This window comes from Ailuropoda melanoleuca, chromosome 4, assembly GCF_002007445.2.
Source record: "Ailuropoda melanoleuca isolate Jingjing chromosome 4, ASM200744v2, whole genome shotgun sequence".
NCBI classification, from domain to species: domain Eukaryota; kingdom Metazoa; phylum Chordata; class Mammalia; order Carnivora; family Ursidae; genus Ailuropoda; species Ailuropoda melanoleuca.
Genome location: NC_048221.1, coordinates 71,300,812 through 71,316,795, shown reverse-complemented (window position 1 = coordinate 71,316,795; position 15,984 = coordinate 71,300,812). Strand labels below are relative to the sequence as shown.

Below are 15,984 nucleotides of genomic sequence, written 5' to 3'. Positions count from 1 at the left end.
GTGAATCTGTCTATGCACCCCTTCTCAGAATAATATTTTCTAATGCATAAAATAAAGCATGATTGCAAAGAAACCAAATTACGTTGAAATAAAGTTATAAAAGTAATTAAGTGATAGAGTAACACACGTGCTTTTTTATTCACATTTTAAATGGCAAGATCTCGGGGTGCCTGGGTGGCTCAGTTGGTTAAGCGTCTGTGTTCGGCTCAGGTCATGATCCCAGGGTCCTAGGATGGAGCATCCTTGTCGGGCTCCCTGCTCAGCAGGAAACATGGGTCTCCCTCCGCCTTCTTTTCTCTCTGCCTGACGTTCCCCCCTGCTTGTGTCCCCTCTCTCTCTCTGACAAATAAATAAATAAAATATTTTGAAATAAATAAATAAATGGCAAGATCTAGCAGCAGGTCTGAGAAGTACCGAAATTTCAAAGTAGTGACAAGCATACGTCCTGCAAGACGTCTGCACCAACGCTAACGTTGTATGAAAATATCCGTGGTTTCTGGGGTAGGCAAGTCATCAGCATTGCCTAACATGGCTATGGCGGAAGCCCACATTCTTGAAAAAGCAGCTAAATTTCAGTGAGGGATTGGTGAAGATGCAGTTGCAATTTCTTCCCATCCAAGTTCACACTAAGGTGAACGCTGCCCACTGGACCCCTTAGTCAGCATCATCACAGACTGACTGCTTAATGGTGGGATCTCGAGCAAAAGCCTGACGTCCTCGTACCCCAGACCTACTCCCCAGCACACCTCCGGACCCTGACGGAAATGTGCTCTGGACTGAATCAAATACTTCTCAGCTCCCAGCATGATTGAGACATGGATAGCATACTACGCCTGCCCCAGTGTCCAGCTCATTCCTGAAAGTTCAGGGCTTTTCATAGAGGGGCTTTATTTTCATTTATATATTTTTGGAAGCAGAGGGAGGTGTCCCAGGCCTGCTAACGGGAGACCCGTACGGCAACAGGAAACGTTCAAGAACAGTTCATCCTTAGGAAAATATCCTCCCTCAGACACACCAGCCAGCTTGGGAGACGCGGGAGGTGGGGCAATCGGAAATGAATCTCCATTCCAGAATGAGCCAGTTATTTCAACGGGGCAGTTTCCCTCCTGCCGCCGCCCTGGCTGAAAGAAAACACCAGTCAGGTGTGGTTGCACTGGCTTGTCCTCACAGTCTGGCTCAGGTTTTCCCCGGGACCGGCCCGCAGGGGGCCAGAGGGCCCCGACCTGGCAGCAGCGTTCTATCGCGCAGACACCCATTAGCCTGCCTGGCATCTGGGCTGGCGTCAGAACCCCTTCCTCCCATTTGCTCCTGCCCAGTCGTGGCCAGTGTACCCAACATTCAAAGGAGCCATATAGGATAGTGGTTACAGGCTCAGACGTTGCCAGCAGACCTCAGTTCAACTCCACGCTCTGCCACTTCGGTAATGTAACCTCCATGCACCCCAGGGACCCATGTCACCATCTGTAAGATAAGCCGAATAATAGTACCCACTTGAGAGGGTTGTCAGGGAAATCAGTGAAATGCTAATTCTAAAGCCCCTTGCTCGGTGTCAGCACATAGTCAACATGCAATAAAAGATAGCAATTACTTATAAATGAGCAAAGACCTGTTTTTGAGCTCCTGCTTGGACAGGACACCTGCGGCATGCTGGGTCATTTCCATGTTCAAGGATGGGCAAGGGCTGCAAGGGAGAAGTTACTCAATCAGTTATTTTGAACAGCTTCTAGGAAAAGGGAAATATTTGGTGTTTAAGGAAATTGACCAAATTAACTAAAGGCTAAAAATGGTACCTGCCCTCGACAAGGAAGACCCCGGGTGCTGTGGGATTGGGCGGATGAGCACAAAGGTTTTCCACCCACTTGTGCTTGTCAGGCTAGTGGCCGTGAAGGGAGACAAAGGCTCTGTCCTGGACACCCAGAAGGGTGCTAGAAACTCCCAGGAAGCACCAGGTCTCCAGCGTTTGGCTGTGCCCAGCAGCCCTTCCAGCTGCCCACACCAGAGATCCAGCAGGAGCTCAGGGCTGGGGGCGTGGCGTCTGTGAGTTCCTGCGATAGAATGCTGTTTTTGTGTGCAGTGCATATGGGCATTTTCTTGGGAAGAGGACTTCCCTTGCATTTCCAACTGGATCTCTGACCCCCGAAGTTAAGGAGCCACTGCTCTTCAGGATAGCTTCAACCATCTTGTATGGTTCTCCCACTACAGCGCAAACACCAGTCCTTTCTCACCCATAAGACTGCATTTGCCATCGCTGGCTGTCACCCGATGGGGCTAGACAGACTTCAGTCTGTCTCACTGATGACTTGCCCTCTATCTTATTTCTCCCTGTTGTTCAAACCCCACATCGAGACCACCTTTTCAAAGAAGGCTTCCTTGCCCACCCAGACACACAGTGTTTCCTCCCTCTCCACCTCTGTGCCTGGCCGTTTTCAACAGCTTCACACAGCTCGGTTCTGTTGCCCAACTATGCCATTAACTTCTAGAAGACAGAACGGTGTCCTCCTGTCTTCTCCCCGTGACAGAGCCTAGCACAGAGTTGGACATAGAGTAGAAGCACTTCAAGTACTCCTTAGACTGATACTTTAGGAAAATAAGGATATTTGTTTCATTGACGGGAATGGGATGAGATTGAATTGCTGGCAGGCATTGCCAGTATTGATATGGGTGACATCTGACCTTCCAGAAATGTCTCAGACTAAATATGAGCTAGAAAAATAATCTAGTAGAAACTCCAGAGTCCTTAAGAAAGGCCCTATCCCCAGCCCTGCCCCAAGTAGTCACAAAGTCTGTAGCACGTCGAGCATACAAATTTTTCCAATGAAGATCGCCTGCTATTCAGAAAGGGGAAGAGCTCAGTCACTGAATGTATTTATGCTTTCCAATTTCAGCTTCTACCCCTTACCAGCTAAGCCTCCTTCCCCCAAGCCCCCACTTATGACTAAAGTCTCAGAGAAAACTGGTTTGGGGATGACCCAAAGGTATATTCACCAACCCATTGAGGGTGAAATGGTCCCTGTGACTTCAAGATTTATGTTCTCATGTGAGTATGAAGGTGTGTATTCCTCATTTCCTACGAATGTAAGTTCATATGTGTTTGTGTATCCACATGTGTGGGGGAGACAGGTATTTGTCTATATACACACGTTTACTTATATGCATGTGCATAGACATTCTTGTTTTGTTTCTCTGGGGGGGGGCTCCATATACCCTTTAAACAAGACCCAAAATTAAAGTCTTGCTGAGACTACAAAATATATCATTTAATAATCTTATAGGCTTAATTTAAGCCTTCCCCATGAGCAAATCTCATTTTATGAACCATTCATGGAATTCATGGTCTGAATCTGCCCTTCGTCTGTGCTAGTCTCTTCATGGTACCTTTTCCCTGGGTCTGTCCTCCTCCTGGCCCCTGCTCCAGCCCTCCCCATCTTGTGAGAGCCTCAGTTTAAGACAAGGAACCCTCACCCACTCGTACCTCACCTTGCACCCACATTAGACTATCTTTATTTACTCTTTAATATTAACTTATTGCTTAAAATTATCTATTTTTATTGTATGTCTTACGTAGAAAGTTACAGTGCATGTCCTTTGAGGAGGAATACGTTTGCTAGTAGTACAATCTATTGAGAATCAATTGCTCTCATAGGTCCCTAAAAACATTAATCAGATGTTGAAAGCATAGGGGGAAAGGAGGCTTTACTCTCACAACCATGGGTGGAGATGATTAGTTGGGTTCATAGCCCATCACAGACCTACTCAGAGAGGACCTGAACTTCTGGGGTCAATGATGGAGGACTGTGCCCAGCACGGCTGGGAATATGCACTCAACAGTATGTGATTTCTTGCCCCTTCAGATCTTCATGGATGTGCACATATGTCCTTGGGCGTGTGCATGTGTGTGCGTGCGTGCGCGCGCGCGTGTGTGTGTGCGTGTGTGCATGTGTGTGCGTGTGTGTGCGTGTGTGTGTGGTGGGCAACACCCATGACCTTTGAGTTTTTGAACACTCCCAGATGTTGACTTTGGCCAACATGGGCTATATGTCGAGCAAACTCAGCTTACAGGGTCTAAAACTGTGAGTCCTATGTGGTAAGAAGTTTAGAAGAGCACTCTCAAAAACCCAGATCGCGTCAGCTCTAATGGGGGATCCAGCATTTATTTCCACCCACTGCTGGGACAGCATGAAGGGTCTTCAGGACGCTAGACATGATAGACTAGACATTAAAAGGGGAGGGGTGTGGCCAAAGTGGAGAGGATGACTCGGAAAGATATGTTTCTAGCTGCAGCTCTCCTGTCTCTTTTGCAAGCTTTTCCTGGGCAACATTAATTCTGGCTGAACAAACTTATGACAATACTGGAAGTTTACCAAATGGTTCATGCATACAGTTAGAGTCAGTCTTCACACTAACCTCACGAGGCAGCTGTTGATATGAATCCATTTGCAGAAGAAGAACATGAAATAGTGTCCTAATTTTGTCAGTCCCAAGGAAGGCTTGGGCCATGGTGGCATGGACCAGGGAAAAGAATGGAGCTCTCTCAAGGGTAAGGAATTGCCCCAGCTGGGTACTGGCCCATGATGGACAGCATGTAGGCAATGTCTGGTGTCCAGTGGGGACTGGGGCACTTAGGATGGATTCCCCCTAGCATGTGTGCCCAGGAGCTCTAATCTAGGGAGGGGGCAGGAATTGGGGAAAGTACTATCCAAAGCCAGATAGAGGGCAGCTCAGAGTTCCACAGGCTAAAGTCTATCAGAGTTACCCCAGTTAGTGGCTGGGGATGTGGGCACAGTGTCTGCCCCCTAAGGTGAGAGGGCTGGTATTAAGGGCCAAGGCAGGAAGGCTGGGGTTTAGGACAGATATTCAGATCCCAGAGAAAATTGGATTACTAAGAGGAAAACCATATGTTCTCATTATCAATTGCTGTGTAACAACCACTCCAAAACTTAGTGGCTTAAAACAGCAGCAATCATTTATTTTACTCATGAATCTGCAACAGGGACAGGGCTTGGCAGGGATGGCTCATCTCTGTTTTTTGTGTATCAGCTGAGACAATTTGACGAGAGCTGGAATATACACTTTCAAGATGGCGCACTGACATGCTGGCAAATGAGTGCTGGTTGCTGCTTGGGGGGGAGAAGGGGGGGAAGGGCGGTAGGGCTCAGTTATTTTCCACAGGGGCCTTTCCACAGGGCTTCCTTACAGCTTGATGGCTGGTTCCAAGAGCTCGTGTCCCAACAGAACTAGGCAAAAGCTGTATTGCCTTTCCTGACCTGGCCTCAGAAGTCATATTGCATCACTTCCACCACTGTGACAAGCCTGCCCAGATTTAAGGGCAAGAAACATAGACTACCACCTCTTTNATGGTGGCATGGACCAGGGAAAAGAATGGAGCTCTCTCAAGGGTAAGGAATTGCCCCAGCTGGGTACTGGCCCATGATGGACAGCATGTAGGCAATGTCTGGTGTCCAGTGGGGACTGGGGCACTTAGGATGGATTCCCCCTAGCATGTGTGCCCAGGAGCTCTAATCTAGGGAGGGGGCAGGAATTGGGGAAAGTACTATCCAAAGCCAGATAGAGGGCAGCTCAGAGTTCCACAGGCTAAAGTCTATCAGAGTTACCCCAGTTAGTGGCTGGGGATGTGGGCACAGTGTCTGCCCCCTAAGGTGAGAGGGCTGGTATTAAGGGCCAAGGCAGGAAGGCTGGGGTTTAGGACAGATATTCAGATCCCAGAGAAAATTGGATTACTAAGAGGAAAACCATATGTTCTCATTATCAATTGCTGTGTAACAACCACTCCAAAACTTAGTGGCTTAAAACAGCAGCAATCATTTATTTTACTCATGAATCTGCAACAGGGACAGGGCTTGGCAGGGATGGCTCATCTCTGTTTTTTGTGTATCAGCTGAGACAATTTGACGAGAGCTGGAATATACACTTTCAAGATGGCGCACTGACATGCTGGCAAATGAGTGCTGGTTGCTGCTGGGGGGGAGAAGGGGGGGAAGGGCGGTAGGGCTCAGTTATTTTCCACAGGGGCCTTTCCACAGGGCTTCCTTACAGCTTGATGGCTGGTTCCAAGAGCTCGTGTCCCAACAGAACTAGGCAAAAGCTGTATTGCCTTTCCTGACCTGGCCTCAGAAGTCATATTGCATCACTTCCACCACTGTGACAAGCCTGCCCAGATTTAAGGGCAAGAAACATAGACTACCACCTCTTTCACACACACACACACACACAGTGTACACACACACACACCTCAACAAGAATATCAAAGACACATTTAAAGAAGAGTATATGGGTTGGAGATACTGTGGTAGCCATCTTTAGAAAACCATATCTGCCACACAAAGGTGGATAACTAACTTCATCCCTTTTCAAAAACAGTTTTTGAGAACTTAACATGTGTTAGCTGAACCAGAGGATCCAGTCCCTGCCTTCAAGGAGCTCACGGTCTGATAGTGAAGCTAGGTACAAAGTCAAGGGGTTATTGTACCATAAGATGGTGTAATGCGGGGGAAGAGAATAGGAAGGTGACACGGGGACTGGCGCAGGGCTACAGAGCCCACCTGGGGGAGGAAGGTTTTCCAGAGGAAGTAACACCTAATCTGAGTCCTGAAAAATAAGGGGTTTGGGAATGAGGGAGAGGTTTCCAGGGAGAGGGAATAGCGAATACAGAGATTTGAGGGAAGGAAACATATCCCTTAACTCTGCTGCAGTGACAACCCCCAAATCTCAGAGGTTTCCAGTCATGCACAGTATTTCTCACTCGTAGTAAATGTAGGCTGCAGGCCACCTGTGGCTCTGCGTTAAGCTGGGGCTCTGCTCCACCTTCTTTTTCATCCTATAACACAAGCTGGAGCGGCACCTGTCTGGGGGATGAGGGCAAAATAAGAGAGAGCCCTAGTGGCAATTTGCAATGTCTCTAAAAGCTTCTGGGTTCGTCCACTCACATTTCATTCGTCAAGCTTGTCATGTGGCCAAGCCCAGGGTCAATGAGGCAGGGTCTTAGGCTTCTCCCATAAAGGAATAAGTGGGTGGTGATGGATATGTATACAGGAGTGGAAGAGTCCATGGAATCACTCAGGATGCCGAAGCCTTGAGTAAGAAGTAGGCAACGTGGAGAGATGAGCTGGATACATGCACAAAGTCTGATGACAAAGGGCCTCAGAAATCATGCTGAGGAGTCTAAATTTCATCTCAAGGTTAATAGCTGCCGTTAGAGGAATTTAAACAGAGTGGCACAATCATATCTGTGCTCTAAATTGGTGGCTCTGGATGATTCTTGATATAAGAACTGGAAAAAGCAGCACACTGGGCAGTGGGGAGAAAGGGCAAGCCAAGGAACGAATATTTGTTTAATGCCTCTTACATCCCAGGCATTAGACTTCTATATTCTATAGCAGACTAGAACAGTAGCCCACCCATCACCTCACTCTGCCATGTCTGGGCTCACATTCCCTGCACACGGGGCAGTGGGCCATGGAGTCCCTCCCACCCACCCACCCACCCAATATCACTGATTGCAGTGGGACTCACCTCCTAAAAGAAACCTATAAGATTCCCTCTTCCCCCTCCCTTTTTTCCTTCTCTCCCTCCCTCTCCCTCTCTCCCTCTTCCCCCTCCCCCTCCTTCCCTCCTTCTTCCTCTCTCTCTCTCCCCTCTCCCTTCCCCCTCCCTCCCTTTCTGAACAGGGGCAGAGATTTTAGAGGGCCTCCTGAGTGGCTGAACCAGGGGTTCAACGAAAACTAGGGAAGTATTAAAAGGAGCAGGACCAGGGAAAGCTGCTCTTCAGAGAGAAGACAAGGACACTCAGAGTGGAGCAGAGGAGAGACCAGTCTGCCACCAGGAGGGAGGAAAAGCCTTGACTTCTAACTACTGTCCAGTTTCTGGTGCCACCCCTGTTAAGGACAATGGTGTTCCTTGTTTCTCCTGTTTAGTCTAAGTGGATTTCTGTGGTTTGTACCCCAAAATACCTTGATTAAGGCACTTAAATTCTCTGAGTCCCCCAAATTCACCCCAGGCATAAGGGGACCATGAATCCATCCAAACTTTATCAGCTTGGGACTGAGACTGCTGTACAGCCTGCCCTGGTCACAGTGGGCTTCTGCCCAGCAGGGCCTAACGAAGCCTGAAGGCCACAAACCCCGCGGCCTGGGGACTGAAATCTCAGGAGGGCAGAAATGACTTTTCCTGGAACCTAGAGCCATCTTCCTGACCCCGGCAAGGAACTCTCAACCCCTGGGAGCTGGAAGTGCCCAGGGAAACTGAGCTCAAAGTGGAAAGGTTTGGGGCGGGGGAGGGAGGAGGACGTTGGTAGAAGGCTGCCCCAGTGAAATGGTCAGAGCCAAATGACCCTGATGGAAGAACTCAGGTCTTCCACAGTGGCTGGACTTGTACTTAACTTCTCTGAGCCTCGGTGTCAGAGAGATATTAGTTATGCCTAGCTCAGGGAGGTGTTTTGAGATTATGTGAGACATCACAATGCCTGGCACATAATAGGCATTCAGTAAATTCTTCTGATTGTTATTATCCTATTATTTTGCTATATTATAGAGGAACTAAGGGCAGTAAGCCTTATGGTTTATAGTACTGGTTTTGGCATCAGGATTGAAACGTCATAGACTCTTTACCATCTGTATGGTAAGGTGGTCAAGGTGCTTAGGCTCTGAGCCTGTGTCCTCCTACATAAATGCTGATAATACCCATTTTATAGGATTATGGTACCCACCATACATTCATGTACTGCTCTGTGCATAGAGAATACTCTATTAGTGGAAGCTATTTTTAATTTTAATCCGTAACAGGCTCTATCTCAGGACACAGGGGACTGATGAGGAGTGAGTTGGGGGGTTGGGGATTTACTCTAGGCCACAACATACATTCCACACCTGCCTATGGAGCTCTTAGTGTGAATTCTGCTTTGTGAGACCAAACACAGCAGAAGCAGCAGCCTTGGTCTCAACCCCATAGCAACATGCTATGTCACACTTGTCTTTCATCACACCATGTCTTTTGATTTCTGAGAATTGTCTTAATGAGATCAAAATCCTGGAAACACTATAAGCTAATGCAAAACATTATGGCAGCTGAAGCTCTCCTGTTCATCTCCAAACAAGGACCCAGCCTTTCTATACACATTAGTTCATCTCCTCTCCCACAAACCCTGGGAGCAAGGTGTTTGTTACACCAACTTTTTATTCTCCCCAGACCAGCAAACTGACTCCCAGGTAGTCTCTTGTGCGCAAGTCCCGGCATTTCCAACTGCTCCAGAACCTTCAGCCACATCTCTGAGCATTTCCTGCAGTGCCTAGCCCACGTCTGGCCATACAATTGAGGTCTGATAATATTTGTCATCTGGAAATTAAATCTGCCTTTTGACACTTAACTTTCTGAAATAACATTAATTGTATGTAATTATGCAAACACGCTATCCCACCACATCCTGATAACAATAGCCTTAATTATCGAGCACCTATTGTGAACCAGAAGTTGCATAAACTTTATCCCTAATCCCAAGTGCAACTGTATTCAAGTCAACAAGATATTGTTGAATGTTTATTGTGTGCCAAACACTGGGTCATTATTCTCATTTTCCAAATGAGCAAAATAGGCTCCAAGATTGGGTAATTTACTGAACTGGTGGATCTGGACCAAGGACCCAGGTCCACCTGATGACAAAGCCCGCGCTCTCTGCTCAACCCACAACGACTGTCCCCAGTGGTGAGCATTTACTAACAGTGCAACTATACTAGAATGATTGGAACAAAGACAGTAATTGCCAGAGGGCCAACCACACCTGTCATCACAAACCCGATGGCACAGTGCTACCGGAGGACATCTATTTGAGGCTGACATTGACCTGGCCCTCTGCAGCAGCCTCACGCACAGGTTTTCCTAAGCTCTGTGCCCTCCCCAGCAGGGCTGTATCTTGTTTCTACCTACTTTATTAGAGCGTTTTCACAGCACAGTGCATAAATTAATTAGCACACATTCTTCTATAGGAAACAGACCCTGGATTTTAGCCTTAATTCACAGAAACAACAAAATAAAGTATTGAATTTCTAAGTTAAGAACAATCTGGCTTTTTCCAGGTTCCCTTTATAAAATGTAGAACTTGGTGGAAAGCCCTGTGTGGCTGCTTTCAATGGCTGGGGGAGAATGCCCTCTTGCCCAGGTGCCACCCAAATCAGAAGAGCCAAGAGCAGTCACAGCCAGGGGGAGGGGGTATCACTGATGAGTGGGACCGATGCATTGTAATTAATGCTAATAAAAATAGATACTGCAGGAGAGAGAAGTGCCAAGCCAGGAATCCCTACTCCCGGATAGAATTTCTCACAGGTAATGGAAAGAAGAAGAAAAAAAGTCACTTCTTACAGGAAACCTGATCTACACGTTGCCTACAGAGGATTCTTGTAAAGTAACTAAGGAAATGCAACTAAAGACAGCAGCCCCAGAAAAATTAGACTAGCTCTACTTAGAAAACTTTCTTTCCTGCAACCCACGGGAACATGGTAATGCTACAGGCAGTTGGAAAGAATTTCTAAGAGCAGCCGTGTTCTGTCTGCAGTTTCTATCCGGCCCTGCGAAGACTCCAGCACCCAGTACTTCAGCTGGGAGGAAGCCGGCACAGCTCTCTGAGACTTCCCCTACAAAGAGGAGGAGAGCTGGGAGAGAAGAAGGGGAGAAAAGGAGAGGAAAAGGGCCGTTTTCTTGTTGGCCTGGTACTTCGCAGTTGCTGCTGTCAGTCAAATTCCACTGGTCATTCTGGCATCCATTCAAACATTTCCTGGGCACCCACTGTGTCTAAGGCAGATCCAGATTGGGGGGGGAGCAAGAGGGGGGGTAGAAGTGGTGGAGATATGGGGGTGAAAAGCCAGTGTCTGTTCCCCAAGGATCATGTGATCAGACTCTGGCAACCTAGCGCAGCTCCGAGGGGGCGCACCTCCCTGACGCGCCCCACTTCTAGTGGCCTCTCTCCCAGGGCAAACGTCCGGCTGGTGCTGGGGCCGGTGGGTACTGAGGCACCATCGGGCCCTCCGGGCGCCCTCTCCCTCCTCCGCTAGAGGCCTGGGGGCACCGCGCACCCGCCCAAGGACTGGGACTCTGGGACCTGCCGCTTGGGGGCTCTCGCGGGCAGACCCGGCCGAAGGCTGGTTTAGGGTCGCAAAGGCCCTCTGTGGCCCACAGGAGAGAAAAAAACCAAAACAAACAAAAAACAAAAACAAAACCGGGCGGCGGACTTAGGCGGCTTCCTGAACGCAAAGCTGATAGCCTGGCCGCCTCACCCGGATGCCCGGCCCGCGGTGCCGGCGCCCCAACCTCTCCCCAGGCGAAGGGGCCCCGTGTCCCCTGCCAGCCCGGGGTCAGGGGGAGACCGTGGCGCGGACAGGTAGGGACTCCAGCCTTGAGCCGTGACCGCCGGCGGGGACAGAAGGCCGCGCGAGCCAGGCTGGGCGTCGTCGGAGGGCGGGCAGCGCCCCGGGCCCGGGTACCCGCCTCAGGTCCCGCTCGGTCTCGCCTGGTCCCGACGCCTTCTCGGGCCGAGTCACCGGTTGGCCGGCGTGCAAACGGGCCCTGAGACCTAGTTCTTGCTCTTTTCGTTTGAGCAAGAACCCCTGTGAGCCCGCGGCCTCCAAACCGTTGTCGCGGGAGGCCCTTCTAGGCCGCCCCGAGGGTCCGGAGCAAAAGGCCCGAAGAGGGACCCTGCTACTCCGGCCCTTGGGGACTTGTGACCGTGCCAGGCACGTGCAGCGCCGGCGACGGCCCGAGTCGCGCCGTTTCCGGAGGACTGCCGCCGGAGCCCAGTGCCCGAAACCTTGCCCGCGGTTGGGGTGCCGTGGGGATCACTTTCTGAAATGGAGATTTATGTGAGCGGGATGCCTGCGCCTTGACTGCCCCCAAACGTTCGGCAACACAGAAAACCGTGGGGTGCGGGGTTTTGCAAATACCCCTCTGGTCCTCTGGTCCGCCGGGTGGCCTTGCAACCTGAGGGGGCCAAGGGCCCGGCGGCAGGGAGGCGCCCAGAGCTTTAGCGCACACCCGCCCTGCGCCGCTTGCCCGCTTGCAACGAAACACGCCGCCGCCGAGGCACGAGCGGGAGGACAGGTCCCAGCGAGTGTGCTGCGGGAACAGAGGGCTCTGAGGTCGCGGACGCCGGCTGCCCCCACCACTCAGCACCTCCCCCTTCCCCCCGGCGGGCGGCGACGCCCCAGAACCCAGCCCGGTGCAAGCTACGAGGAGGGCCCCGGGGGGGGGGGGGGGGGGGGCCGCGGGCCCGAGGCCGCCCGGGGGNTGCAGCCTTCCAAGCCTGGTAAACATAAAGATTTAAAAAAAAAAGTTTCTGGTTTTCTGTTTTGGCACCCAGCCCCTCCACCCTCACCCCCTCCTCTGCTGATGTTGGAAATAGCCTCCTTCTTAGATCACCCCCTTTTTTCCCAAATGGCCTCAACCCAAAGTCAGGGAAGACCTTGGGGGGCTGGTGAAGCTGCTTGCTCCCTTCCCCAAAAGTTCTGCTAGTGGGCAATGTGCTAATGCTGGGCTGGGCAACGGTGCCACCTGGGGGGGCCTTGGTGCCTTGTTCTGGGGAGCTCCCCGCCCAGCTCCAGACACAAAGTCCCCTGACTGTCCCTGACCAAGAGTTAGGGGCAAAGGCATTCTGTCAGTGTGAGCTCACTGGAGCACACCCATCCACCTGTGCGGCTGCCTTCCAGAAAGTATGATCCCAGGGGACTTCCAGCACACCTTGGAGGGGAAAGAAGACATTTCAGTGAGTCCCAAATTTCCACCTGTCTACAAAAGTTTTCCCCTTCCCAGCCATGGAGCCTCTCCTATTTGTGCTTGATGAAATAGCACGTGCAGGCCTCCCCAGGATGTCTTAGGGAGGGAAGGAATATGGGACTGGGTAGATTGAGGTGGGTTAGAGCCAAGGCTTCTCCAGCAGCTGCTCTGAGCACTGGAACCTGAGGCCGAGATTGCCTTAAGGTCCTGCTGGCATCTATCAAATCCTCACCCAGATACCTCCCATGTGCTCTGTCCTGTGGCAAAGACTACAAAGAAGGGGGCTAGGCAGGGAGAGGGCTTCAGATTGTGAAGAGCCTGGCTGAGCTTGTAACCTTTTTAGGGCAGGCACTCAGCTGTTCCTGCTGGCACGAGCCTGTTTCCTACAAATTTGGGAGGAAGGGGAGAGCTGGTGGCACACGCACATACAGCCATACATTGGGCAATGGTGTTCCAAGTTTTCTGTGCTTGCCCTGTGATGACTTTTCACGTGGCATACACGATATTATCCAGGTCCACGGCTGTTCTCTTGGCAGGGGTGACTCTTGGGCCTGGCAGCCAGGGGCCCCAGAAAGGGCAAAGCTGGAAAGAACAGTGAGTCTGAAGTTCCAGAAAATGTGCCTTAGCTGAACAGGGCAGGACCCAATTCTGGGGGAAGTTCAATCTTGAAGCTCCAAGAGTCCAGAAAGGAGTATATTCATGATGGAAGCTGTGGCTGAGTTCACAAAGGTTACCTGCTTTTTCAAGGTTACAAATCTCAGACTCACCCCAGCCCAGAATCAGCAGGGACTCGAAAGATCACACAAGCCTCAGCTAATAGTGGGAGAAAGTGAAGTGGAGCAGACCATAAACTGGCCCAGTCCTACACCAGGAAGCTACTGGCCAGGCCCACTCACTGACACCAGACCATGGTGCTCCCCACAGCCCAGCCTGACCTTGCTAAGATGTAAGATGGCCATGGTGAGAGCTGGGACTAGCCTGCTGCCATTAACCATGTGGCTGAAGATGAGGTCTTGGAAAGAGGAGGTTGCCCATTCTTGGGGGTCAGCAATGTACTCTGAACATTAGCGCAGTCAGGGATAAATACGTCTCCACGTCTCCCAGAAGCCTCTAAGACTGACTATTGTGTGAACCCTGGGCAGCAGCACACAGGACTGTGGAGAGAGTGGCCTGGATGCAGCAGGGCTCTACCCAGCCGACAGACGGAGACTCAGACTCGGAAGATGCCAACTGCATTTCTACAGGTAGCTGTTCCTGGGACTGGCTTGGAACCGACTTTGACAGCCCTGGCCTCAACACACATCACACATCGGGGAGGCCTCCAAAAGCAAGTCTTAGGGTGAGTCCCAGGGTTCCACTCTTTCATGCCTGGAACTCCTCCAGAGGACTTCTAGAATGCTAAAGCAGGGGGAAACTTTTGGAAATCTTGCTAAGGAGATGAACACTTAGAGAAATAAACGCAGACTTTTCTCATAGGCACCAAGCAAAGCAAAAACTTGAACCCAAGTTTCTGGAGCCCCTCCAGTGCTCCTAGCACAACCTCCAGAGAAAATTTTAAAAGATGGGGAAAAAAGAAATGTGGCCTAGACACAGATTCCACAGTTCTAAGCTGAGGGCAGAGCCTAGTCTCTGCGCTGGGTTGGGTCCCGGAACTGGGAGCAGGGTTGACGCCAGCCTACAACAGCTCAGAGCAAAGACGGGAAACGGAAGTGGAAAGGACCAGTCCGGGAAGAAGCTAAGCCCCGGGCTTTTCAAAACCACAGAAATAGCAGCAACACCCCCTTCCCCCGCTTCGACCTCCAGATCTTCCACCTACTCTCCATGCCCTCCTCCCAGAGAACCAGCACCACGTGTTTCCACGCTCGCCCTTACAAAGACACAAAAAAACCAGGATACCCCTTTTAAGACCCTTATTCCGGAGCTCAGTGATCTCGTTCCCCAGCTGGAAGTGCCCGGTGCCAAGTCCGAGCTCAGAGGCCAGAGGGCGGGTTGGGGCACTCTGTGCTCCCGGACCACCCATGGGGGAAGCGCCACGGGCGTCCTAGACTCTATGTCCTCGCCTCCCCGTGGGCAGACTGCCGGCGCTGCAGACAGGAGTCAGTTTCCGTAGAGGCCCCAAGTTAGTGCCTGGCGTTTCTCGGGCCGTGGGACCCGTGAGGTTAAGTGTGAGTCCCCGCCCGGCGAAGAGCAGAGAGAGCTGAGCTGGGGCGGTACCGACCTCGGGGGAGCCGGCCGGGTTAGGAGAGAGAGGAAAGGCAGGATCCTCCAAGAAGTTGATTCTCAGGCGTCCGCCTGCGGCCACTGCCAAATCTTCTCCACTTCGGTCTCCTACTCCCTCCCCCTTTCCCTCGAAGACCGCCCAGGTCCGGAGTTCCTAGGATGGGGGCGGGGCGCTGTCAGCAGGAAAAGCCAAATCTTTGAGAGGAGCCCAAGCACGTCCAAACTCTCCCATCCTACTGGCCCGCTCCTGGTCAGAATCTATCCCCAAAACTGCGGGCCCGAGAGGGCGTTGAAGACCCGGAGTGGGGGTAGGGCACCCAGTGGGGCCTCGCGAAAGCTGCTCTAAGTTTCTTCCCCCTAGAGGTACCCTCCACCCTTCTCCCTCCTCTCCCTCCCGGCACCCCCTTAAACGGTTCCCCGCCTTCTCCTCTCCCCACCTCGATCCTCCCCTTTTCTTCTCTGCGCGTCTCCACTCCACCCCCCCTCCGTGTCCGTCCCCTCCCTTGCTCTTTGGGCGTCCGCCCCGTCAATCACCACCGCCGCCGGCCCCCGCCCAGTCCTCTCCGCCTCCCAGGTTCTTGGAGCGCCTCCCGCTCCTGTCTCGGGCCGCCCTCAGCTCTGCGCGGAGCCGGGCGATCTGTCAGCGGAGCCGGCCGGGGGGAGCCGCCCGACCCGCCGGGGCTCGGGTTACCAGTGACTGACAGCGTCTCCATGGCGAATAATTTGACTCCGACTATTGTCTGGCGCGGGCAGGCCCCGGGTCAGATAACCAGACCAATCAGGGCGCGGGCCGCCGCGCCTCATGCCCGCTTAGAATAATATTATTAAAAAAGCAGCGAGCGAGCTAGACGGGAGGGAGAGCGAGCAAGAAGCGAGCGAGGGAGCGGCGGGCGGGCGCGGAGCATGCGGAGCGGCGCCCCGGGCGGCCCCCGGGCTTGGACGAGGGCACAGGCGAGGCGCGCAGGCGGCGGGGGCGCGGAGGAACGCAGGAGG

At 51.9% G+C, this 15,984-nt stretch overlaps 1 long non-coding RNA gene across 1 annotated transcript; it reads right to left on the bottom strand.

The window, feature by feature from the left end:
- Nucleotides 1–439: 439 nt before the first annotated feature.
- On the bottom strand, nt 440–15,332 carry LOC117801773. The gene is made up of 3 exons (XR_004624489.1): nt 14,990–15,332; nt 1,607–1,681; nt 440–1,461 (listed from the first exon to the last, which is right to left on the bottom strand). It is a non-coding gene; the product is annotated as an uncharacterized LOC117801773 (long non-coding RNA).
- Nucleotides 15,333–15,984: the final 652 nt, after the last annotated feature.